The 24,909-nt window shown below is 34.2% G+C and overlaps 1 pseudogene; it reads right to left on the reverse strand.

Annotated features, from left to right (window-relative positions):
- Positions 1-6,249, reverse strand: part of LOC122894510 — a 43,109-nt pseudogene extending 36,860 nt beyond the window's left edge.
- Between the last annotated feature and the right edge of the window lie 18,660 nt (positions 6,250-24,909).

Consider the following 24,909-nt stretch of genomic DNA (forward strand, 5'->3'; position numbering starts at 1 on the left):
GATATTGTGATGTTTTTTATTCCAAAATAAAATTGTTCCAAATTATTCCAAAAGCCAATAAGTAATATTATCATTACTTTTGCATCTAGAGAAGTAGAGTCTGTATCTAGAAAGGACCTATAGCTCTCTACTTGCATTTCATGTTAGTTACTGTCCTCCCACACAAGACTAGCATCTTAAGTGCAAGTAGTACCTTGGAGGAAGTGATTAAATTCTTAAAATTTAATTCTTCCCTCCCAAGTTGCCAATGAAATCATAAAAGAGCAACATGGGGGAAGACTCTGTAGTCAGCTTTGAATCTAGGAGAGAATTTATTGCACATCAAGGAAATACCAAGTGAAACCACCTATCTGGAAGACATAAGGAATATACTAAGGGTCAATTTGCAAATCTCATCCAAACCAAAATAGGGCAGTTTAAGGGAAAACATATATAGTTGAGTCCTATAAGAGTGTTGCACCATGGTGTGCCTGGGTGGCTCAGTGGGTTAAACCTCTGCCTTTGGCTCAGGTCATGATCTCAAGGTCCTGGAATCAAGCCCCGCTTTGGGCTCTGCTCAGCAGGAAGCCTGCTTCCCCCACTCTCTCTGCCTGCCTCTCTCTCTCTGCCTACTTGTGATCTCTCTCTCTGTTAAATAAACAAATAAAATCTTAAAAAAAAAAGAATGTTGGACCATGACATTGATGATGAACATAATATTTGAATTGTTTTTATTGAAAAATATAATCCAAAGCTCTAGTAATCAAAACAGTATGGTAGTGACATAAAAACAGACACATAGCTCAATGGAACAGAATAGAAAGCTCAGAAAATATGAGAACTCAAAATAAATATGGTCAATTAATTTGTAATGAAGAAGCCAGGAATATGCAATGAAGAAAGGACAGTCTCTTTAATAAATAGTGTTGGGAAAACTGGACATTCATATGCAAAAGAATAAAACTAGACTACTACTATGCTACTATGTTAAGCCATACACAAAAATTAACTCAAAAATGGATTAAAAATTTGAATGTAAGTTCTGAAACCATAAGACTCCTAGAAGAAAACATTGGCAGACCCTTGATATCAGTTTTGGTGATTTCCTGGATCTTACTCCAAAAAGAAAGGCAACAAAAACAAAAGTAAACAAGTGGGACTACATCAAACTAAAAAGTCTCTACACAGCAAAGGAAATTATCAGCAAAATGAAAAGAGAACACACTGAATTGCAGAAAATATTTGAAAATACTTGCAAATTTGGGCACCTGGGTGGCTCAGTAGTTAAGTGTCTGCCTTTGATTTGGGTCACCATCCCAACATCCTGGGATCACGCCTGGGGAGCCTGCTTCTCCCTCTCCCACTCTCCCTGCTTGTGTTCCCTCTCTTGCTGTGTCTTTCTCTGTCAAATGAATAAATAAAAAAGTGTAAAAAAAAAAAAAAGAAAGTACTTGCAAGTCATGCATCTGATAAGGAGTTAACATCCAAAATATATAAAGAAATCATACAATTCAGTAGAAAAAAAGAAACAATCTAGCTTAACAATGGGCAGCAGATTCAAATAGATGTTTTTCCAAGTAAGTCATACTTTATTCATTTAAAGTAGAATTTTAAAATTTTAAGAAATATAAGTGTTATCTACATTAGCTGGCTGATTTTAGAGATAAGAGGTATTTAACAGTTTGGGGTGCTGGTGGCTCAGTTAAATGTCTGCCTTAGTCTCAGGTCATGATCTCGTGTCAGGCTCCTTGCTCAGTGGGCAGCCTGCTTCTCCCTCTCCTTCTGCCTAAGTCTTCCTCTCCCTCTGCCTGATGCTCCCCCTGCTTGTGCTCTCTCTCTCTGTCAGAAAAATAAGTAAAATCTTAAAAAAAAAGGTATTTAACAGTTCGAGGTCACTCGACCAGAAACCAATGGTGTTTTGAACATTGACCCCCATCTCAGCTATTTCTTGACTCTGCATTCAAATTTTGAATAAAGATAGAGATTTTTTCAGCACTATCTTTAATCAATAGTTATCATAAAAAAGAGTATTTGACTATGAAATGACAACGTTTGTATTTATTACATTCAAAAATAGCAATTTCGCCTTAAATTCATTGGAAATATTCTCTTCACTTTCAAATTGAGTTTCATCAGTTTCCTTAGATAATATTTTTCTGGGTTTATTAGATAACAAAGTCACATATTTAATTCCCAGTTCCTCTCTAGGCATGAGGCAATACTTAGCACAATTGCCTGCCTCACAGTGTGCTGCAGACTATGGGTTTGTCCCTCAGAGTGTTACATGGAAATGGGAGCAGGGAAAATGGAGACACCTAGTCAACAAAGTTTATGAGCAGATATCACCTAGGTATAATTTTTAAGTGAGAATGGGCAGATGTTTAAGGATATTGTTTGTGACTACCATATTTGAGAATAAGGCATTTGACTTTGAAAAATTAACATTTTTACTAGATATATGTAGTATTTCATCATATATATTAAGTTACTGAGCCTTTGAATAATAGATTTTTCAGTCAGACTTTTCTGATTAACAAAGAATTTATGAGAATTATAGGATTTTAGAGATCCAAAGAAACACAAAAGACTTGCAAGAGTTAAACCAAATGAAAGTCTATAATTTTCAGTACATTGAGAGTGAATAGAAAGGATTTAAGTTGTAATGTTTTTATGTGCAATTTTGGCCAATTAAAAAATTATATACATGGTTCCCTTCATTTTAGAAAAATACAATTAGATAGTTAACTGTTCTTTTTGTTTATTGATTCTAAGATTCTGTGATAGTTATTTTCTTGGTTGAATGGATAAACCTAATGATAGTTAATGGGAAGTCTTTTTTTAATTGTCAGTTTTGTGGATTTTTCCTATTTTTGCATTTAAATGATATTCTTTTCCTCTTTAATGAAGCAAATTATAAGTCTACTTGTATAAATTTAAGATGTTTCTTTCAGAGCAGCCAATTGGAAACTATTTTGCCAAAGATGATGAGTGTTTTCGTATTTTGTCCACTATTTTTGGTGAATGAAAATAGGGGCATTTAAAATTATGCTGTCTGCCATTTTGCTGGAATTGGAAGTTTAGCTTCAGAAATTATTCTTTCCCTTTTAATATTCATTTTTTTTCTATATTCAAGAAAGTTTCTGTTTGGTTAGTAGTGCAGAAAGATATCTGGTGTTATTTTAATACCTTATTTTTTGGTACTTCTCACAGCTACCAATAAATTTGTAAGATGTGGTTAATTTATCTTTTAATTTAAAAAAATACATTATAGTTTTTATTTTTTCACAAGGTTACCCTGTAGTTTACATGGGGCAAAAGATGTTATCTCCATTTGGTCACTGAAAAAGCTGAGACAGTTTAAAATGAACTGATTTTTCTAAAGTTCCTTAACAAGCTTAGTACTAAATTTGAGATTTAAAAACAAGATGTTTGCATTTCAGCATAGCTAGTATCTTATTAAATATGATCTAAATTGTTGATTCAATAATAACTTTTTTCATACTTTAGTCATTTGAATTCTATGACCACAGCAGAGAAATGCTGAAATAAAAAGTAAACAATTTTATTATTGAAAATTGTTTTTGTTCAAATCCATATTATATATTCTTAATAGGCAGCATTGAAAGTCCATTTTATTTTTACCTTTGGCTGATCCTTGGGTTTTTTCCAGCTCTGCTTTTCTAACTTGTTCTATGCTAGTCAAGCCTTTTAATCCCTAAAAACTGTAGGCAATATTACTCCTACTTAATTGAGGAGGTGATGGCCATGCCATCTTAGTGTTTCTCTGCATCTTTACTTGTCCACTTTTTCTTTTCTCTTAGAGAAAACACTTTTCTGTTCTATTACAAAATTAAAACTTGCAACTTTTCTCTTCATCTCATAGCTCTAGGTAATTTGCTACTTCAGGTGTTTTCATTCTGCTTTTCAATGCTCCCATACATGAACTGTTCTCCTTCCAAATGCCAGTTTCTTATCTATACTAAAAAAATTCCCTCAAACAGGTCTCCTTCTCAAACTACCATCCCATACATTTCCGTTACTTTGTTGTCAGAGTTGTCAATCATAAGCTACTCTCTTGCATCCTTTTCGCATTCACTCATTCCTTAAATTAGTTATTCTCAAATATTGTGGGTCATAGGACCTTTCTAGCCTATAAAAATTAGGTAAACTAACCTTAGAAAAATGCCCTTCAACGGATGAATGGATAAGGAAGATGTGGTCCATATACACTATGGAGTATTATGCCTCCATCAGAAAGGATGAATACCCAACTTTTGTAGCAACATGGACGGACGGGACTGGAAGAGATTATGCTGAGTGAAATAAGTCAAGCAGAGAGAGTCAATTATCATATGGTTTCACTTTTTTGTGGAGCATAACAAAAAGCATGGAGGACATGGGGAGTTAGAGAGAAGGGGGTTGGGGTAAATTGGAAGAGGAGGTGAATCATGAGAGACCATGGACTCTGAAAAACAATCTGAGGGGTTTGAAGTGGCGGGGAGGGTGGGAGGTCGGGGTACCAGGTGGTGGGTATTATAGAGGGCACGGATTGCATGGAGCACTGGGTGTGGTGAAAAAATAATGATACTGTTATGCTGAAAATAAATAAATGAAAAAAAAAAGAAAAATGCGCATGATGAAAATGTTTTCCATAAAATTTCAGATATTAGATACATTGAAGTTCACCATAGACCTCATAGATAAGCTGTTTTTAAGTTTTATTCTCCAAAAGAATTACTGAAAGGGCTTGTATAAGTGTAAACCAATGCTTATTCTAGAATTTTGTTCACAGAACTTTGGAGGAGAGCCTTAGAAATTTACACACACACACACACACACACACATATATGTGTATATATATATATATATATATATATATTTTATTTAAAGATTTTATTTATTCATTTGACAGAGATCACAAGTAGGCAGAAAAGCAGGCAGAGAGAGAGAGGAGGAAGCAGGCTCCCCGCTGAGCAGAGAGCCAATGTGGGCCTTGATCCCAGAACCTGGGACCACGACCCGAGCCGAAGGCAGAGGCTTTAACCCAGGTGCCCCAGAAATTTATATTTTTAATAAATATTCTTGATGTGGTAGAATTCTAAAAACTTCCCCTCATTTCCTGTCTTCTGTTTATTCAATTAAATACTAATCTAGGTTCTGCTGTGAGTACATTTTGCAGTGAAAGTATGGTTGGTAGTCAGCTGACCTTAAAATAAAAATATTATCTTGGATTATTAGAGTGAGGCCAATCATTATAATCACATAGGCCTTAAAAGCAGAAATGGAAAGCAAAAATCAGAGAATGAGGCCAGAAAGAATAAGGCAAAAGAGATTCAAAAGAAGGGGAAGTTAGGAGAAATTCCAAATATTCAAAGGCTGTGAGGTGCCTTACTGGTTCTGAGAGATAGAGGCCATGTACCTTACAGGATGTAAGGTCTTTAGGACTTAAGGGCAGTTTCTGGCTGACAGCCAGCAAGACAGTGGGTTCTAAATCATACAGCTGTTAAGGAAAAGAATTTGGCCAAAGCCTAAATGAGCTTGGAAATGGAGTATTCTCTTGAGCTTTCAATAAGTAACATAGCTCTGTTCACAACTTAATTTTAGTCCAGTGAATCCTGCGTCAAATTTCTGACCCATAGAAACTATGAGCTAATAAATTGGTTTATTTATTAATAAATAAATAAACAAACAAACTTACTAACTAACTAACTTAGTAGCAACTTGTTACACAAACAATGTAAAGTCAGTATATTTAATGATTCATGTTCATGTAATCCAAGGATCCATACCAAAGGGTTAGACTGAGGTTATGAACACTGGCCTTCCCTTGACATCTTAGTTCTTCAAATATGTCAAGCGAGCTTTGAAGATGATAAATGATTTCTAAAACCAGAAATCATGATAAATGATTTCTAAAACCAGAAATCTCTTCTTAAATTCTTCTTAGTCCTCATCCTTTCCATTTTCTTCAATAGTTGATATTGCAGATCACTCCCTTCTTCTTGAATTTTTTTTCTGCATTAACTGTTCTATCACTGCATTTATGTGTGTGTGTGTGTGTTTTTTTTCTGGTTTGCTTCCTATCTCCTTATACTTTGTGTATTGACGAAATGGAGATTTCCCAAGATTGTCCTTGAACATTTCGACTCAGTTCTGAATCACATCATCTACACATGGCTTTACGTATCATATAATGAGAGAGAGAATGATTTCATCGATTATGCATGGGATTTAAAGTCAGATAGAGCTTACTTTGACAATGAGCTCCATGACTTACCATTGTATTAGTTGACTTCTACTAGGTTATGTTGCATAAAAGCCAACCCTTGAGTGTTAGAAGATCATAACACAAATTTTGTTTCCTTACTTATATTGTATATCAGATGTTGTCTTTCTCTCTCTCTTTCTCTTTTTTTTTTTAAAGATTCTATTTACTTATTTGACAGAGATCACAAGTAGGCAGAGAGGCTGGCAGAGAGAGAGGAGGAAGCGCGCTCCCCACTGAGCAGAGAGCCCAATGTGGGGCTTGATCCCAGGACCCCAAGATCATGACCTGAGCTGAAGCAGAGGCTTAACTCACTGAGCCACCCAGGCACCCCCAGATGTTGTCTCTCTTATTTTACATGCCTTCTTTTTATTGGATCCAAGCTGAGGAAAGAAATGCCACCTTCTGGAAAAAGGAAAGGGAAAATAACAAGTCCATGTGATCATTCCATGTGATCATTCTTAAAGTTTCTAATTGAGTATAGCTTACACAAAAGTCTAGAACAAGTCTCATAGATAAGCATGATGTTCATGGTCTCTGCAGAAATATACTCTTCCTTAGGGAGGTATAGCAAATCATAATGCAAGGGGCAGGAATATATAATCCTTCCACTGGGAAGGAGACACAAAATCGAAACAATAATATGACCTATAAAAATATACTTCTAATAGTAACTTGTCCTTTTTTAAGTCTTGGTTTATTAATTGATGATAAACTAAGGATAGCAAGTCATTCTATAAAATGTTGTCATCAAGAGTAAATCAGTAAATGTACTTAAAATGCTTGCCTTACAAGGGAAGCAAGGGCAAAAATGAACTATTGGGACTTCATCAATATCAAAAGCTTTTGCACAGCAAAGAAAACAGTCAACAAAACCAAAAGACAACTGACAGAATGGGAGAAGATATTTGGAAATGACATATCAGATAAAGGGCTAGTATTCAAAATCTATAAAGAACTTAACAAACTCACCACCCAAAGAACAAATAATCCAATCAAGAAATGGGCAGAGGACATGAACAGAAATTTCTGCAAAGAAGATATTCAGATGGCCAAGATACATGAAAAAGTGCTCCACATCACTCAGCATCAGGGAAAATACAAATCAAAACCACAATGAGATGCCACCTCACACCAGTCAGAATGGCTAAAATTAACAAGTCAGGAAATGACAGATGCTGGTGAGGATGCAGAGAAAGGGAAACCCTCTTACACTGTTGGTGGGAATGCAAGTTGGTGTAGCCATTCTGGAAAAGAGCATGGAGGTTCCTCAAAAAGTTGAAAATAGAGCTACCCTATGACCCAGCAATCACACTACTGGGTATTTACCCTAAAGATACAAACGTAGTGATCCGAAGGGGCACGGGGACTCATTCGTTTATAGCAGCAATGTCCACAATAACCAAACTATGGAAAGAACCTAAATGTCCATCAACAGATGAATGAATAAAGAAGGTGTGGTATGTATGTATATATGTATGTGTATACACACACACACACACACTGGAATACTATGCAGTCATCAAAAGAAATGAAATCTTACCATTTGCAATGATGTGGATGGAAATAGAGGGTATTATGCTGAGCAAAATAAATCAATCAGAGAAAGACAATTATCATATGATATCCCTGATATGAGGAAGTTGAGAGGCAATGTGGGGGGCTTGGGGGGCAGGGAAGGAAAAAATGAAACAAGATGGGATTGGGAGGGAGACAAACCAAAAGAGACTCTTAATCTCGCAAAAACAAACTAAGGGTTGCAGGGGGGAGTGGGGAAGGGAGAGGGTGGTGGGGTTATGGACACTGGGGAGGGTATGTGTTATGGTGAGTGCTGTGAAGTATGTAAACCTGGCAATTCACAGACCTGTACCCCTGTGGCTAGTGACACATTATATATTAATAAAAGTTTAAAAATATATATATCTGAATGACAGTAAACACTAAGGCATTCTGAAAACATATCTAATAAATACAGATATAAATTAAAAAAATAAAATGCTTGCCTTAGCACCTGATACACTGTAGGTGTATAGCAAATATTGGTTATCTACACTCTTTTTTTCTAATTATTTGGATGAGTTTTATCCTGTGCTCTAAGGCCCAAATTTTTCATTGTTTGATGGATATTTGGCCATGTCATTCTAACATATCATACTCCATGTGCCCTTATTCCTCATTATCTTTCCTGATAAAATTTTTTTTCTTGTTTCAATCTTTGATAAGAGTAACTCTGACCTCTCAGTGACCTAGGAGCAAAAATCTATTAACTGTTCTTCCTCAACCAACGTCTCCAGTCAATATGCCAGCTTCTGTTAATAGGCTTTCTAGTACTCATTCTAATTGCCTCAAACATAATTCAAGAGCCCATTATATCTTCTCTGTAATATTTAAAATCCTTTTAAGTTGAAAACTTACTTAATGATCAATTCTACAATTTATAATTATATCCCTGTAATTTTCATATCTACTTAAAAAGTTTATATGATTTCCCCCTGCCAAGGGCTGCTTCAACAAACTTTGACCATTTAGTATTGAAACAAGAAATGCTAGTATTTTAAATTTCATACAACGTATACCTCAAATAATAAGAGATCCATGAATACTGGGGTGGATTATTTCCCTTCCATCATATTTTCAATCCAGTGCCTTCATGTTTCAGTTTATTTTTAATTCATGTGAGCTGAGTTCAGTGAAAGTTTGTTTTAAGCATATCCTTAAAATCAGACACTGATCACTTTTTTCCTTTTTTTAAAAAAAATAAGACAAAATTTTTTTTCCTCTCTTTTGATGAGAACTCTTAGCATCTACTCTCTTAACAACTTTCATATGTACCATATAGCTCAAGTACTCATGTTTTAGAATTCATTCTGTACTTCTTTATCTTACAACTGGAAGTTTGTATCTTTTTTTTTTAAAAGATTTTATTTATTTTATCTGACAGAGAGAGATTACAAGTGGGCAGAGAGGCAGGCAGAGAGAGAGAGGAGGAAGCAGGCTCCCTGCTGAGCAGAGAGCCCGATGCGGGACTCGATCCCAGGACTCTGAGATCATGACCTGAGCCGAAGGCAGCAGCTTAACCCACTGAGACACCCAGGTGCCCCGGAAGTTTGTATCTTTTAACCACCTTTACCTAATTCCCCCTCCTCACATCCCTTGTCTCTTAACCACAAACTTGATCTCTTTTTCTATGCATTTGGTTTTTTCTCTTCTTTCTTTTATTCTTTTAGATTCTTCATATAAGTAAGATCATACAGTTACAGTATTTGTCTTTCTCTGACATATCTCACTTAGCATAATGCTCTCAAGGTCCATCATATTTCCACAAATGGCAAGATTTCCTTCTTTTTATGGATGAATAATATTCCATTCCATATGTATAACACATTTTCTTTATCCATCAATGGACACTTAGATTGGTTATTATAAATAATGCTGCTATAAATGAGATACAGATATATTCTCGATATAGTGTTTTCACTTTGGATAAATACTGAGAAGTGAAATTGTTAGGTCATATGGTAGTTTTATTTTTAATTTTTTGAGGAATCTCTACTTTTTCCATAGTGACTGTACCAATTTAAAATCTTATCAACAGTGCTCAAGTGTGTCCTTTTCTCTACATCCTTCCCAGCGATTCTTACCTCTTGTCTTTTTTTTTTTTTAAGGATTTTATTTATTTATTTGACAGAGAGAGAGAGATCACAAGCAGGCAGGGAGGCAGGCAGAGAGAGGAGGAAGCAGGCTTTCCACAGAGCAGAGAGCCCAATGCGGGGCTTGATCCCCGGATGCTGGGATCATGACCTGAGCCGAAGGCAGAGGCTTTAACCCACTGAGCCACCCAGGTGCCCCACCTCTTGTCTTTTTGATGATAGTTATTCTAACAGGTGTGAGAGACTATCTCATTGTGTTATTGATTTGTATTTCCCTAGTGATTGGTGATGTAGAGCACCTTTTCATATAGACTGTTGGCTATTTATATATTGTTTTTAGAAAAATGTCTATTCAGGTCCATTGCTCATTTTGAATTGGATTATTACATTTTTTTCTGTAATTGGCTTGTATTAATTCTTTACATATTTTGGATGTCAACTCCTTATCAGTTATATAAATATTTTTTCCATTCTATAGGGTATGTTTTCATTTTGTTCACTTTTCTTGCTGTGCAGAAGCTACTGGTTCATTGTAGATCCACTGCCTTGTTTTTTATTTTGTTGTGCTTTAAATGTCATATCTAAAAATATCATTGCCAAGACCATTGCAAGGAGCTTTTCATCACCAAGCCCTTTTATTTTTAAATTTTTATTTATTATTATTCTTTTTAAAAGGGAATAGGGGCAGAGGAAGAGGGAGAGAGGAGCCTAGTATGGGGCTCAATCTCATGACCTTGAGGTCATGACTTGAGCCAAAATCAAGAGTGGATGCTTAATCCACTGAGCCACCCAGGCATGCTTCTTATCAAGGCTTTTTTTTTTTTTTTCCTTTAAAGGAGTTTTATCATTTTGTCTTACATTTCAATCTTTAATTCATTTTATGTTAATTTTTGTGAGTGGTATAAGATAGAGGTCTAGTTTCATTTTTATACATGTGAATATTCAATTTTCCTAGCACTGTTTATTGAAGATGTTATCTTTTCTCCATTGAATATTCTTGGGTCCCTTCTCAAATATTAGTTGGCCATATATGCATGGTTTATTTCTGGGTTCTTGATCTGTTCCATTGATCTATGTGCCTATATTTATGCTAATACCATTCTATTTTGATTTACTATGATTTGGTAATAAAGCTTGAAATTAAGAGGCGTGGTGTCTCCTGCTTTTTTTTTTTTTTTTTTTTCTGAGAATGGGTTTAGTTGTTCAGGATCTTTTGTAGTTCCATACAAATTTTAGGATTATTTCATCTATTCCTGTGAAACAAATGCCATTGTAATTATGACAAAGTTTACATTGATCTTTAGAGTGCTTTGGGTTATTTGAACATTTTAACAGTATGAATTTTTCTAGTATATGAGCACAGAATATCTTTCCATTTATTTGTGTCTTCTTCCATTTCTTTCATTAATATCTTCAATGTGCATGTTATAATGTGAATGTCTTTCACCTCCTTGGTTAAATTTATTCCTAGGTATTTTATTCTTTTTGATACAACTGTTAATGAGGTTGTTTTCTTAACTTCCTTATAGTTAATTAGTATAGAGAAACACAACAAAAATTTTTATACTGACTTTGTATTCTGAAGTTTTACCGAATCATTTATTACTTTTAATAACTTCTTGGTGGAGTCTTAACAGTTTCTATATATGATATGTTATCTACAAATAGTGACAGTTTTACTTCTTCATTTCTGATTTGCATAATTTTATTTCTTTTTCTTACCTAATTGCTTTGGCCAGGGTTTCCAATACTGTGTTTAATAAAAGTGGGGATAGTGTGTATCCTTATTTTGTTTCTGTTCTTAGAGGACAAGCATGCAGATAATCACTGTTGAATATGATATTAGGTGGGGCTGGTCATATGTGGCCTTTATTATATATATTTTTAAAATATTTTATTTATTTGAGAGAGAAGGAGCAGGAGGAGGAGTAAAGAGAGAGGGACAAACAGACTCTGCACAGTGTGTGGAGCCTGACATGGAGCTCAATCCCATGACCCCAAGATTACCACCTGAGCTGAAATCAAGAGTGGGCTAGTTAACTGACTGAGTTACCCAGGTGCCCCTGGCCCTTGTTATATTGATTTATGCGCCTTCTATACCCACTTTGTTGATAGTTTTTATCACAATAGGATGTTGGACTTTGCGATTGTTTTTCTGTATCTATTGAGATGATTATGTGATTTCTGCCCTTAATTTTTTAAATGTAATATACCACATTTATTGATTGGCTGATGTATTATCCTTATGTCTTTGGAATAAATTCCACTTGGTTGTGGTATATAATTTTTAAAAAATATATTGTTGAATTTAGTTTGCTAGTATTTTGTTGAGGATTTTGCATCTATATTTATAAAACTATTTCCTTATACTTGTATTTCCTTTTGGCATCCTTGTCTCATTTTGTTATCAGGGTAATGCTGGATTCATAAAATAAGTTAGGAAATATTTCTTCCTCTTCTACTGTTTGGAAGAGTTTTAGGAGAATTGGTATTCATTCTCTTTTGAATGTTGGTAGAACTCATCAGTAAAGCAATCTGGTCTTGGACTTTTGTTTTTGGGACATTTTTGGTTACTGGTTTGATCTCCTTACTAGTAATTGTTCATATTTTCTATTTTTTCATGATTCAGTCTTATAGGCTATGTTTCTAGAAATTTATCTATTTCTTTAGTTTGTCTAATTTGTTGTTGTATAATTGTTAGTCTCATGAGAATTTGCACTTCTATGATGTCATTTGTAATATCTTTTATTTTATTTCTGATCTTATTTATTTATTATAACTTATTTTATCTTTTTTTCTTGATGAGTCTAGCTGAGGGCTTGTCAATTAGGTTTATCATTTTTAAAAAACAGATCTTTGTCTAACTGATCTTTTCTATTGTGTTTTGGTCTTATAAAATGCTACTAATTTTCTATGTTAATTTTATATCCTTTAATCTTACTAAATTCACTGATTAGATATGAGTTTTCCAGTGTAGTCTTTAGATTTTGCTATATATAAAATTGTATCATATGCAAATAGAGATAACTTTATTTTTTCCTAATTATGATGCTTTTTTTTTTTCTTTTTCTTGCCTGATTTCTTGGCTAGAACTTCCAATACTACTTTGAATAGGAGTGTTGAGAATGGGTACTCCTGTTTTGTTCCCAATCCTAGAGAAAAAGCTTTCAAACTTTCACCACTGAATATAGTGTTAGCTATGGTCTTGTCATATGGCTTTTATTATCTTAGGTATAATCCTTCTATATTTAATTTGTTAAAGATTTTTACCATGAATGGCTGCTGAATTTAGTAAAAAAAGTATTTTTCATTGTTAAGATGGTCATATAATTTCTTTTCATTTTATTAACATGATATATCGTATTGATGAATTTGTGTATGTTGAACTGCTGTAGCATCCTAGGGATAAATCTCACTTGATCATGGTGAATTATCTTTTCAAAGAACAGCCAAATTCAGTTGTTAATACTTTATTTTTAAATTTAACTTAATTTTTTCAGGGTTCCAAGATTCATTGTTTATGCACCACACCCAATGCTCCATGCAATACGTGTCCTCCTTAATACCCACCACCAGGCTCACCCATCCTTACACCCCCCTCCCTTCCAAAACCCTCAGAGTCCAAGTTTCTCATGGTTGGACCCTCAGAGTCCAAGTTTCTCCAAGTTTCTCATTGGAGGAGATTTCCTCCTCCAATTTCCCCCAATTCACTTTCCCTTTCCTTCTGCCAATGTCCTCCATGTTATTTCTTATGCTCCAGAAATAAGTGAAACCATATGATAATTGATGATTCTCTGCTTGACTTATTTCAGTCAGCATAGTTTATTGAGAAATTTTCTTGTATATTCATCAGGAATGTTGACCTGTAGTTTTCTTATAGTGTCCTTTTCTGGCTTCGGTTATAGTGTGATTTTGCCCTTGTAAAATGAATTTGGGAGTATTCCTTCCTCTTTAATTCTTTTGGAGGATTTGAAAATGATCAGTACTAATGCTTTAAAAGCTTGGTGAAATTCACCAAGAAGCCATATAGTCCTGGCCTTTTCTTTATTGGAAGATTTTTTATACTGTTTCAATCTTTCAATCTTCTTTCCAGTAATTGAACTATTCCATTTTTCTTTTTTCCTGATTCAATCTTGGTAAGTTATATATGTTTCTTAGAATTTTTTCATTTCTTCTAAAGTGTCAAGTTTATTGGTATATAATTGTTCATAGTAGCTTCTTCTAATCCTTTGTATTTCCATAGTAGTCATTGTGACATCTCCTTTTTTATCCATAATTTTGTTGCTTTGGATCCTCTCTCTTTTTTCCTTCATTAGTCCAGCAAAAGGGTTATTAATTTTGTTTATCTTTTCAAAGAACCAACTAAGTTATATTAATTAATTTAGTTATATTAATTATGGTTTTACTATCTTACATTAATCTTTTCTATTGCATTCCTCTTCTCTATTTCCTTATATTAGTTATATTAGTCTTTTCTATTGCTTTCCTCTCTATTTCATTCATTTATATTTTAATATTTATTATTTTTTTTCTTCTACTAAATTTAGGCTCAGTTCTTTTCCAGGTCCTTAAGGGGTAGGTTTAGGGTTTTTTGTTTGTTTGTTTGTTTTGTTTTTCTTTCTTTCTTTTTTTTTTTTTTTTTCTGTTTCTTAGTATAGGCATTTCCTATGTAATAGGAACTTTCCTCTTATGCTTGCTTTTGCTGCATCCTAGTAGTTTGGTATGTTGTGATTTCATTTTTTTTTTTTTCTTTAAGATACTTTATTTCCTCTGTAATTTTTTTTTTTTTTTGGTTCACTAGTCTTTCAGGAAAGCTTAATTTCTATGTATTCCTGAATTTCCAGTTTTTTTTTTTTCCTGTTAATAATGATTTCTAGTTTCATACTAAGGTGGTAAGAGGAGAAGATTGGTATTGTCTAGAAATGTTTGCATTTGCTAAGTCATTTTTTTATGGACTAACATATGGCCTGTCCTAGAAAATGTCCCATGTGCACTTTAGTAGAATGTATATTTTGCTGTTGTGAAAGAGAATGTTTTGTACATGTCTGCTAGCTCTAGTTGGTCCTTTGTAATGTTTAAATCCACCATTTCCTTTCTATTTCTCTGTCTGGATAATCTATACATTTTTGAGAATGGGGTCTTAAAGTACCCAGCTGTTGTTGTATTACTGCTTTTTTCTCCTTTTAGCTCTGTTACATTTACTTTGTATATCTGTGTATTCCCATGTTGTGTGTATACATTTTTAAATCTTGATGGATTGACAATTTTATCATTATATAATGATCTTTTTCTCTTCTTAATCTCTTTAGGTTAAAGTCTATTTTCTCGGGGCTCCTGGGTGGCTCAGTGGGTTAAAGCCCCTGCCTTTGGCTCAGGTCATGATCCCAGGGTCCTGGGATGGAGCCCCCCAAGTGGGTTCTCTGCTCGGCAGGGAGCCTGCTTCCCTTCCTCTCTCTGCCTGCCTCTAGGCCTCCTTGTGATCTCTGTCTGTCAAATAAACAAATAAAATCTTTAAAAAAAAGTCTATTTTCTTTGATATAAGTATAGCTACCTCTTTTTTATTGTTGTTGCTGTTTGTTTTGGGTATCATTTGTTTGCAATATGTTTTTGTGTCCTCTCACTTTCAGTCTACATGTATGTTTAGGACTAAAGTGGTTCTCTTGTAGACAACATATCCGTGGGTCTTGTTTTTTAAATCCATTCAGCCATTCTCTCTCTCTCTCTCTCTCTTTTTTTTTTTTGATTAGAGAATTTAACTTATCCATATTTACAGTTATTATTGATAGGTAAGGCCTTAGAGTTGTCATTATTTAATTGTTTTAGAGGTGTTTTATAGATTCTTTGTTCCTTGTTTATATCCTGAGCTCTCTCTCTCTCTCTCGCTCTCTCTTTCTGTATGTTTTGATGTCCTTTGGTATAAGTATATTTTGTTTTTTTATCATTGTCTTTTATGTAATTACTATAGGTTTTTCTCTTGTGGTTACCATGAAGCTTCCATGAAATACCTTCAGTAAAATTCCTAAACCTTGCCCTTTTCCTTCTCTGCCCCATCACAACTGTCACAATCAAATTTCTAGTGGTCAAGGCCTGCAGATTTCCCCACAATCTCCCAGGGCAAGACAGAAATAGGGGCTCCCAAGAAGTGACTCACAATGCTGGGGACCTTGATGTCCACCCTAGGCTCTCTTTTCCTACTGGACAAACTGCGGGCCCAGGAAGACCTCTCAGTGTGGTGCTGCATAGGACAGGGGGAAGGATAATGTGATCAGCATGTTGCTGCTCCTCTCACCCTTCTAATGTTGTCTCCGTGGTGCAGGGAGTACTTCAGCCTCCCTCCCATGTTCTAGGATTCTCAGTGGTGTCTTGTCTATGAATAGTTGTTAACTGTTCTGTGGGGTAGAGTGAAGTTGGGAACAACCTATGTTGCCATTTTGGTGATGTCACCTCTGAGCACTTCTTGAATAATCAGCATTTTATATGAAAATTGGTAGACTTTAACTTTAGCACAGTTTACTGTTTTCTGTATTTTTGTGAATTTATGTCTGTACAAATTTATATGAAGTATGTGTCTAATTTGGAGTATAAATCCCACGGGTTAAGAATTTTGATAAATGAGAAAGTTAACAATGATATGTGAAAATGTACATGTACACATAAATTTTGTTCCCTTACTGACAAAGTCTATAAGCATAGAGGAAATAAAACAGCTATTAAATTTCACTTGAAGAAATTCATCATTTCATGGATATGATACTGAATGGCATGATGCATGGGATTCATGAAACAAGACAAACATGAATAATTAATTTGATAGATCCATTTAAAAATCTCAATATTAAGAAAAGGGAGAAAGATAGTATTTGCATTAAAAATGTCTGGAAGAAACTGACCCACTTCATTGTTTGAAAAATAGTAACTGGAAAAAATTCATTTAAAACTGCTCTTTCTGGTATAGCAACTGGGGCAATACAAGTAAGACAAAATGACTGTATCAGAACCAAATCTCTGGGAGGAAAATATTTATAAAGCTTGTTGAAACCTTCCACTGCATTTTAATTTCCAACAGAAATTATTGTGCATTCTGTAAGTAATCAGTAAAGTCCATTTTGGGGGGAAGGACTAAAACAATTTGGTGAATTGATCTTCTTTTGAATTGGTCATTAAGTGAATTGGTCATTTGGCAAACCATATCCCTTTCTGCCAGGAAAGCGCCCTTCCACAAAATGGCTTTCAGAGAATTAGTCTGCTGTCTTTATCAGCTATCCTCTGGTTAATCTCTTGCTCACCTAATTTATTCAGCTCATTATTGCCACTCTGTATTAAAAAGCAGTGGCCATTATCCATATAATTCTCTTAAATGACATCCAAAGTTCTGTTGAATATAAACTCATTCCTACCATCCCATCATAGCTTCTGCACACAGTTTGTGCTATGTCACTTCAGAGCTTGCACCATGTCCATGTGAGGTAGTGCATGTTTTGTCATGTTGCTTTCTAGCCTGGAGACATTGACCCTCTTTACTGCTATCAACTGCTCATCTAGTCCAGTCCAGCTACACCTTAAGTGAATTTTTCTCTAGTATTCACAATTAATCCAAACCTATAACTCCTCTACTGTGTCTATAGGTTTTAAATATATATATATATTTATATATAAATATATATATATATATATATATATATATATATGTATATATGGTGCAGCATTTGAAAGGAAGATAGAACAAAGAGAGATTACTGCTCTGGTTGGGCCCCAAGGAATGACAGTGCTTGAATAAGACTATCACAGGTCAAGTTTTCTCAACAGATTCATTGAGGTGTTTCTTAGAAATAGGGTTTAAAATTTTTTTTATCCATGAATAATCATGACATAAACATGTCACTGATTAAAAAAAATAAAAAAAACCCACCCCAAAACATTTTAACTAATTAACATTAAATGACCTCCCAAGCAACTGATGCTTGATAAATTAGATGTCATTTATTTTCACTAGAAAATAAATATTTGGTTTAAAAACACAGTCATCATTTGGCATTCAGGACTGTGGACACCTTCCTAGGGAGAAAGTCTACCACAGTATTGCTATAAGACAGGAACTATGTATAATATTCTCCAGATGACCCAAGGTTGAGTACATGTAGTTGAGCCTTGCATGTAGCAAGGGTTCAAAACTATTTGTAGAATGAATTAATGAATAAAAATAATTAATGGATCATTACTATTAATGCTTACAAACCATGAGCCAATGTATTGCCATGTGTGGTGACTAGAGTTTGGGAATAAAATGACTGAAAACTTATTGCGATCACCATCTTTGCCTTTTCCTTTTTTTTAAACTTCTTTTTCATCTTTATCTTTGTCTTCTTCATCTACATCTCCTCCCATCCCTTCTCCTCTTCCTTTTAGTAATCTCAATGTAATGCAATAGGATAAATATACTATTACATAATAGCAGTATTTCCTCCTTAAAAACAGGACTTGGTTACTGTAAATCACAACTCCTTCTTCCCCATGATAGAATTAGATAAATATTGACATATTTTTAAGTCTTGCCTACATTTTTTTTTTTTTTGGATCGCACATAAACCATTTGTCAAGTGTCACTTTTTAAATACAAAAGATGGTTAACAATGAAGAAGAAAAACCTAAGTATGTTACAATTCCTTTGTATCAGAAATCACAAATTGGTCATTCCTGAGCCATACTGTACATTTTGTTTTTGTGTGATTTTCTTTCTGTAATTAATTTGGTCTGCAACGTGTTTTAAAAGAAATATAATTTTGGAATCATTATGCTAAACTGAACCTCAAGAAGTTTAATTTTTATATCTCATGCATTATTTTGCATGATGTAGCCCATAGTCTTTGAAGTTGTGATCACAAGTTTCAATCATAACATTCTAGGCATGTTTTCCTGGAAACATACTCATATAATGTCAGACTCAAAGCTAGCATGTGATGACAATGACTAACTTTCCCACCCATGCTCTGTACCTATGAAGAGATGTTAATAATAATTATGTTCCTACATGCATTTCCTTCCATTTGTCTATAATGTAGATTATGCTAGGTCTGTATTTTTATTTTTATTTTTTTTTTAAGATTGATTTGAGAGACAGTGAGAGAGAGTAAGAGAAGAGAGGCAGGGACAGAGTGAGAGAGAGAGAGAGAGAGCTTTCAAGCAGATACCCTGCTGAGCATGAAGCCTTAAGAGGACAGAGGGCAGAGGGTGGTATGGGGGGCTCAATCCTACAACCCTGAGATCATGACCTGAGCTGAAATCAAGAGTTGGCTGCTTAACCAGCTCAGCTACCCAGGTACCCCCAGAACTATAAGGTCTTTGAGATTTTATTGTAATTTTATTCCAGAATACTTAGCACAGTGATTTTGTATAGTAAAACAAAACAAATGCTTGCTGGTTTTCTTGAAATTAAAATGTCACAGACAAACATGATCAGTGTACTATAGGTTTTGAATCAGAAGTTTAAATATGAAACTGGCTAAGAGACCACAGTAGATGTTTGATATCTTAGGTAAACAAAATTGTAATCAAATGGTTATGTGTTATGCACATATAAATTATTAATTCATCAAAAATTTATTAAGCACCCACATAATTGGCATTTGTTTGAAGAACTGGGGATGGAATTGTTAATAAAAGAGATAAATTTCTGCACTTAAGTAACATATATTTTTAGGGGAAACATACTAAAAATATATAATAAGTACTATAAAGAAAAATAAAGCAGAGAAGGGATATAGAGAATGTGAGATTCTTTTTAAAAAATTGTCATCAAGAAAGGCAAATGAATAAAGTGACATTTGTGAGAAGTGCTAAGGTAGTCATGCAAGAAACCATGTAGGAAGATCATTGGGGGAAGATCATTCAGGCAGAGAGAACGATAAGGGAAAAGGAAGATGCTTACTGTTCTCAAGGAGAAGCAGTTCTGTCTTGAAGCAGATGGATAAAAAAGAAATAGTAGCAGCAATGTCCACAATAGCCAAACTATGGAAAGAACCTAGATGTCCATCAACAGATAAATGGATCAAGAAGATGTGGTATATATACACAATGGAATACTATGCAGCCATCAAAAGAAACGAAATCTTGCCATTTGCGACAACATGGATGGAACTAGAGCGTATCATGCTTAGTGAAATAAGTCAAGTGGAGAAAGACAAATATCATATGATCTCCCTGATATGAGGAAGTGGTGATGCAACATGGGGGCTTAAGTGGGTAGGAGAAGAATCCATGAAACAAGACGGGATAGGGAGGGAGACAAACCATAAGTGACTCTTAATCTCACGAAACAAACTGTGGGTTGCTGGGGGGAGGGGGGTTGGGAGAAGGGGGGTAGGGTTATGGACATTGGGGAGGGTATGTGCTTTTGGGTAAATTGGAAGGGGAGATGAACCATGAGAGACTATGGACTCTGAAAAACAATCTGAGGGGTTTGAAGTGGCGGGGGGGGTGGGAGGTTGGGGTACCAGGTGGTGGGTATTAGAGAGGGCACAGCTTGCATGGAGCACTGGGTGTGGTGAAAAAATAATGAATACTGTTTTTCTGAAAATAAATAAATTGGAAAAAAAAAAAAAAAGAAATAGTAGAAGATGAGACCAAAGAAGGGTGGGGTGTTCAAATATCTAAGTGCTTATAAGCCATCATAAGGGTTTGGGGTTTTGAAGTTGAAAAGCCACTGAACAATTTTGAAGAGAGATGTGACAAAAATCCATCTTTTACATTAGAAGCATTACATATATTGAAAATGGAATATATATGAAGTGTGGAACAAAGGTTGAAGCAAAGAGACCAGTTATTATTGCAATAACTTAATAGAGATGATAGTATAGTAAAAGTAGGGAGATGCGTTTATATCCTGGATACTATTTGAAGCAGAATTTGCTAACGGATTGGATATGTTTTCTAAAAATATGAGAAAAGTCAAGGACAACATTAGGTTTGTAAAATAACTCAAGAGGGTTACCATATCCTGAGATAGTGGATACTGTGGGGAAGCAAGACTTTGAAGAGAGCAAAATAGATCAAGAGTTTATTTTTGGATACATTAAACCTATTGAGTTACCTAGTGAATCATCTAATTGATGATTTGGATTTGTGATTCTGATCATCAGAAGATAGATCCAGACTGGAGATAAAATTTGGGAATAATTCTCAGCTATATAGTACCTTCACTTTATCATGCAAAAGGATTCTACATGTTGTGAGATAAAGAAATTTCATTTTAATAATAATTTTCTCATGTTTTTAATAATAGCTCAATTTTAAACCCATTTAATAACAGCAACTTGAAACTCTTAAAACATTATTTAGGGTTAACCTTTATTTTTTGTCAGACCTTAAATCTAACTTTATAGGTTATCATTGATTATTGTGGGCCCTGACATTTTTGTAATATCTGTAAGACTATTTCCTAGTGTGTCTTTCCAAATTTGAATGTTATTGCCTTTAAGGAATATCACTATTTTATTCTCTGTAGAAATTCTACCTACATCACAGTTATTGTTAAGTGTTTCACCCAATTATGAGAAGATATTTATAATAAATGGCATTGTTTCCACTCAAAAATGAATAAATAATATGAGAAATTCTATTCCATCATTATGTGCATGGAATCTAATTTGACTAATGTAGCACTATATAATATTAATATTCTTTGGTACCATAAATCATATGAACTATAACAGATATCAGATTCTTTAATTTTTTAAAAAAATCTAAATATCTTGTGAAATGTATGAGATTCATGACTTTAAATATACACTGCAGTTTTTAAAGGATGCTACTGATGTAATATTTATGATTAATTTTTAGCGTTTATATTCTGCTTTTTTTTCCCCTCCTGATATTAAGAAGGAAGAGCTGGAATCCATTTCAAGCTAAAGAGAAAATTCAACCTGGTCTATCTTTCTCTTTCAAGAAAATTAACAGACTACCAAAGGAGCCCTTTATCTATTGAGTGCAGACTTCATTAATTAATCCTTTTTATCTTTGACAGTTAAAGGTAAATCTAGAATATGTGGCCTCCTTGAAATGATTTTTACTTTTACTAGCTAAAATACATTCTTTCAGCTATATGTTATCTTTTGTCAACCATGTATAAATTAAATCAAATTGCATTGGACTATTTCTTGCCTTGCATGGACTTTAAAAAAAGATAACCATTTAGATAAATACTTTTTCATAATATTACCTTAATATTTTTAAAAGTGACAGAAAGAAAATGGAGTATCTTTCTCTTACTCCTCATTTTCATAATAGTAGAAGGTGGAATTCATATGGCATTATAAGTAGAAATTTTCTGCATCACTAAGAACATGGCTTAACGTATAATGCCTCCTGGACAAGTCAGGAAACTATTCTAATAAGAAACAATTCTAGTTATATATCTTACACTGTCAGCACTATTTCTCCCTTTTCACTAAATATGCTTTCCACAAAAAAGCCATTCTGGTGTACTGGTCCTACCTGTTCCTCATCTCATTCCATATATATATTCTGATCATTTGCTTAAGAAGTAATTATTAGTCAACCTTTCAAATAAGACTATGGGGAAGCAAGAAAGAATCCTGGGAATATAGGAGCAGTCTTTCTTGAATTTGATGCTTTAACTGTTTTGTTTTTTTTTTTTGTTAAGGCATCGGCTGCTTTTTTTGCCAATGTTTTTTTTTTTTTTTTTTTCCCCTCCCCCCCCGCCCCATGTAGGACTGTGCTAGTAGACTATTACCTGCCAGGAACGAATAATAGGAAAACATTCTAGTTACATGGATATTTGCCCATTTATACTCACTTTTAACAAAAAGTGACAAGCATGTCACATTTCATCAAGTCACAGCAGACTGTATCTCAAGAAAACAGAGAACACAAGATTATCTAGTTCAAAATAGCATGTTTCATCCAGAAGCACTGAAGCAGGAAAACATCAACTTCTTGGGACTGGAGAAAAGCTAACCTATCTTTAGATCAAATGCACTTCTCTGTGTATCAAACACACTTAAATTTGAAATGACCATTGGCTAACAACTATAATTGTTTATCTTTCTGTTTATGTGTGCTAAAGTGATAATATTTCTAATAAATATAATTTTTGTTTGCCTATTAAAGAAGCTCCATTAAAAATTCATAAAAAATTAAAAAATTATGATGGTGATTCCTTGGTTTGAGGGAACATGCCCTCCGATGGATTATCTAGAACTGTGTTGTCCAACACAGTAGACACTAGTCACAAATGATTATTAAATAAAAATTAACTATATTTTCTCAGTCTCATTAGTCACATTTCAAGTGCTCCACAGTCATATGTAGTTAGTGACTCCAGTATTGGATAGCACAGGTAAGGAACATTTCATCATCACAAAGTCCTGTTAGATAGTGCTAATCTACAAGTATAGGTAAAATGCAGTCCCATTATGTCTCTAATCTCCCTAGCATGTTGAAACTATATATAATGCACTCCAAAATGGGCTTTAGAATAAATTATCTATTAGTTAAGTATTTGTGGTTTAAATAAATGAACTATACTATAACACATATAATTATATTTTTATTTTGAAAATTTTATTTTGGGAAGTTTTTAGGTATTTTCCATTTTATTTTATTTTATTTCTTTTCAGTGTTCCAGCTTTCATGTTTATGCATCACACCCAGTGCTCCATGCAATATGTGCCCTACATAATACCCAGCACCAGGCTCCCCCAACCTCCCACCCCCCTTCCCTCCAAAACCCTCAGTTTGTTTCTCAGAGTCCACAGTCTTTCACAGTTTTCTCCCCCTCCAATTTTCCCCAACTTACTTCTCTGCTCCATCTCCCATGTCCTCCATGTTATTCTAAGTTTTTAGATTTTTAAAGAAACTTGTGGGTTCTCCTCACCTAGATTCAGGTGTGTTTTTTTTTTTTTCCCCAAGATTTTATTTATTTATTTGAGAGAGATCACAAGTAGGCAAAGAGGCAGGCAGAGAGAGGGGGGAAGCAGGGTTCCCCTGGGATCATGACCTGAGCTGAAGGCAGAAGCTTTAACCCACTGAACCACCCAGGCACCCCAGGTTCAGTTTTCTTAATGTTATTTTCTTACATTACCATGATACATTTATCAAAATAAAGAAATAAATAGATTATGTTAAATTCTAGACTTAATTAAAATTTTAACAGTTTTTCAATTAACAGCATTTTTCTATTTTAGTATACAACCCACGACACCACATTGCATTTACTTGTCATGTCTTCTTAGTCTTGAATGTAATGCTTTTTTAGTCTTTCCTTCCTTTTTTTTAAATTAGTTTGAAAGTTTGAGGAGTTCTGGTAAGTCATTTTTGTGGAATGTTTCTCAGTTTGGTTTTGTCTGATATATTTTTTATGCTTAGACTGGTGTTATGGATTATTAGAAATAATACCACAGAGGTGAATTGACTTTCATATCCTGTCACATTACATTCTATGCACATATGATGATTTAATCTTGATCACTTGAGTAAAGTAGTGTCTTCCAGGTTTCTCTGATAATACTGAGTTACTAATTTTCCCTTTCCAAATTCTTCCCTTTCCATATTTTGAAAACAGGTCATGAAGTTTAGCCTGCACTCAGGATAAAGGAGAATTAAGCTCCAACTTCTACAGGGGTGGGGTGGGGGGATGGAATCTGCATATATGTAATATATATGTGCATGTAGATATTTTCAATTCTTGAGATTTCTCTCTTCTCATCTTCTTTTCAAATTAACTAGTTAGATCACTTATATCTGTCAGTATAGACTAATATATATTTATTTTATACTATGAGTTGTAGTTCAGTACTACTATTTATTTTATCGATCGGATTACTAGTAGTGTTGAGAACCTTTTTATGTACCCATTGTTCATTTGTATGCTTTTTTTTTTAAATGTCTATTGAGTTCTTCTGCCAATATTTTAATCTGATTGGGGTTTTGTTATTGTTGAGTTGTATGAGTTCTTTTTACATCTTGGAGATTAAGATTAAAATTTTAAAAATTAAAAAT

The sequence above is a fragment of the Neovison vison genome, chromosome 13 (genome assembly GCF_020171115.1).
Source record: "Neovison vison isolate M4711 chromosome 13, ASM_NN_V1, whole genome shotgun sequence".
In the NCBI taxonomy this organism is placed as follows: domain Eukaryota; kingdom Metazoa; phylum Chordata; class Mammalia; order Carnivora; family Mustelidae; genus Neogale; species Neogale vison.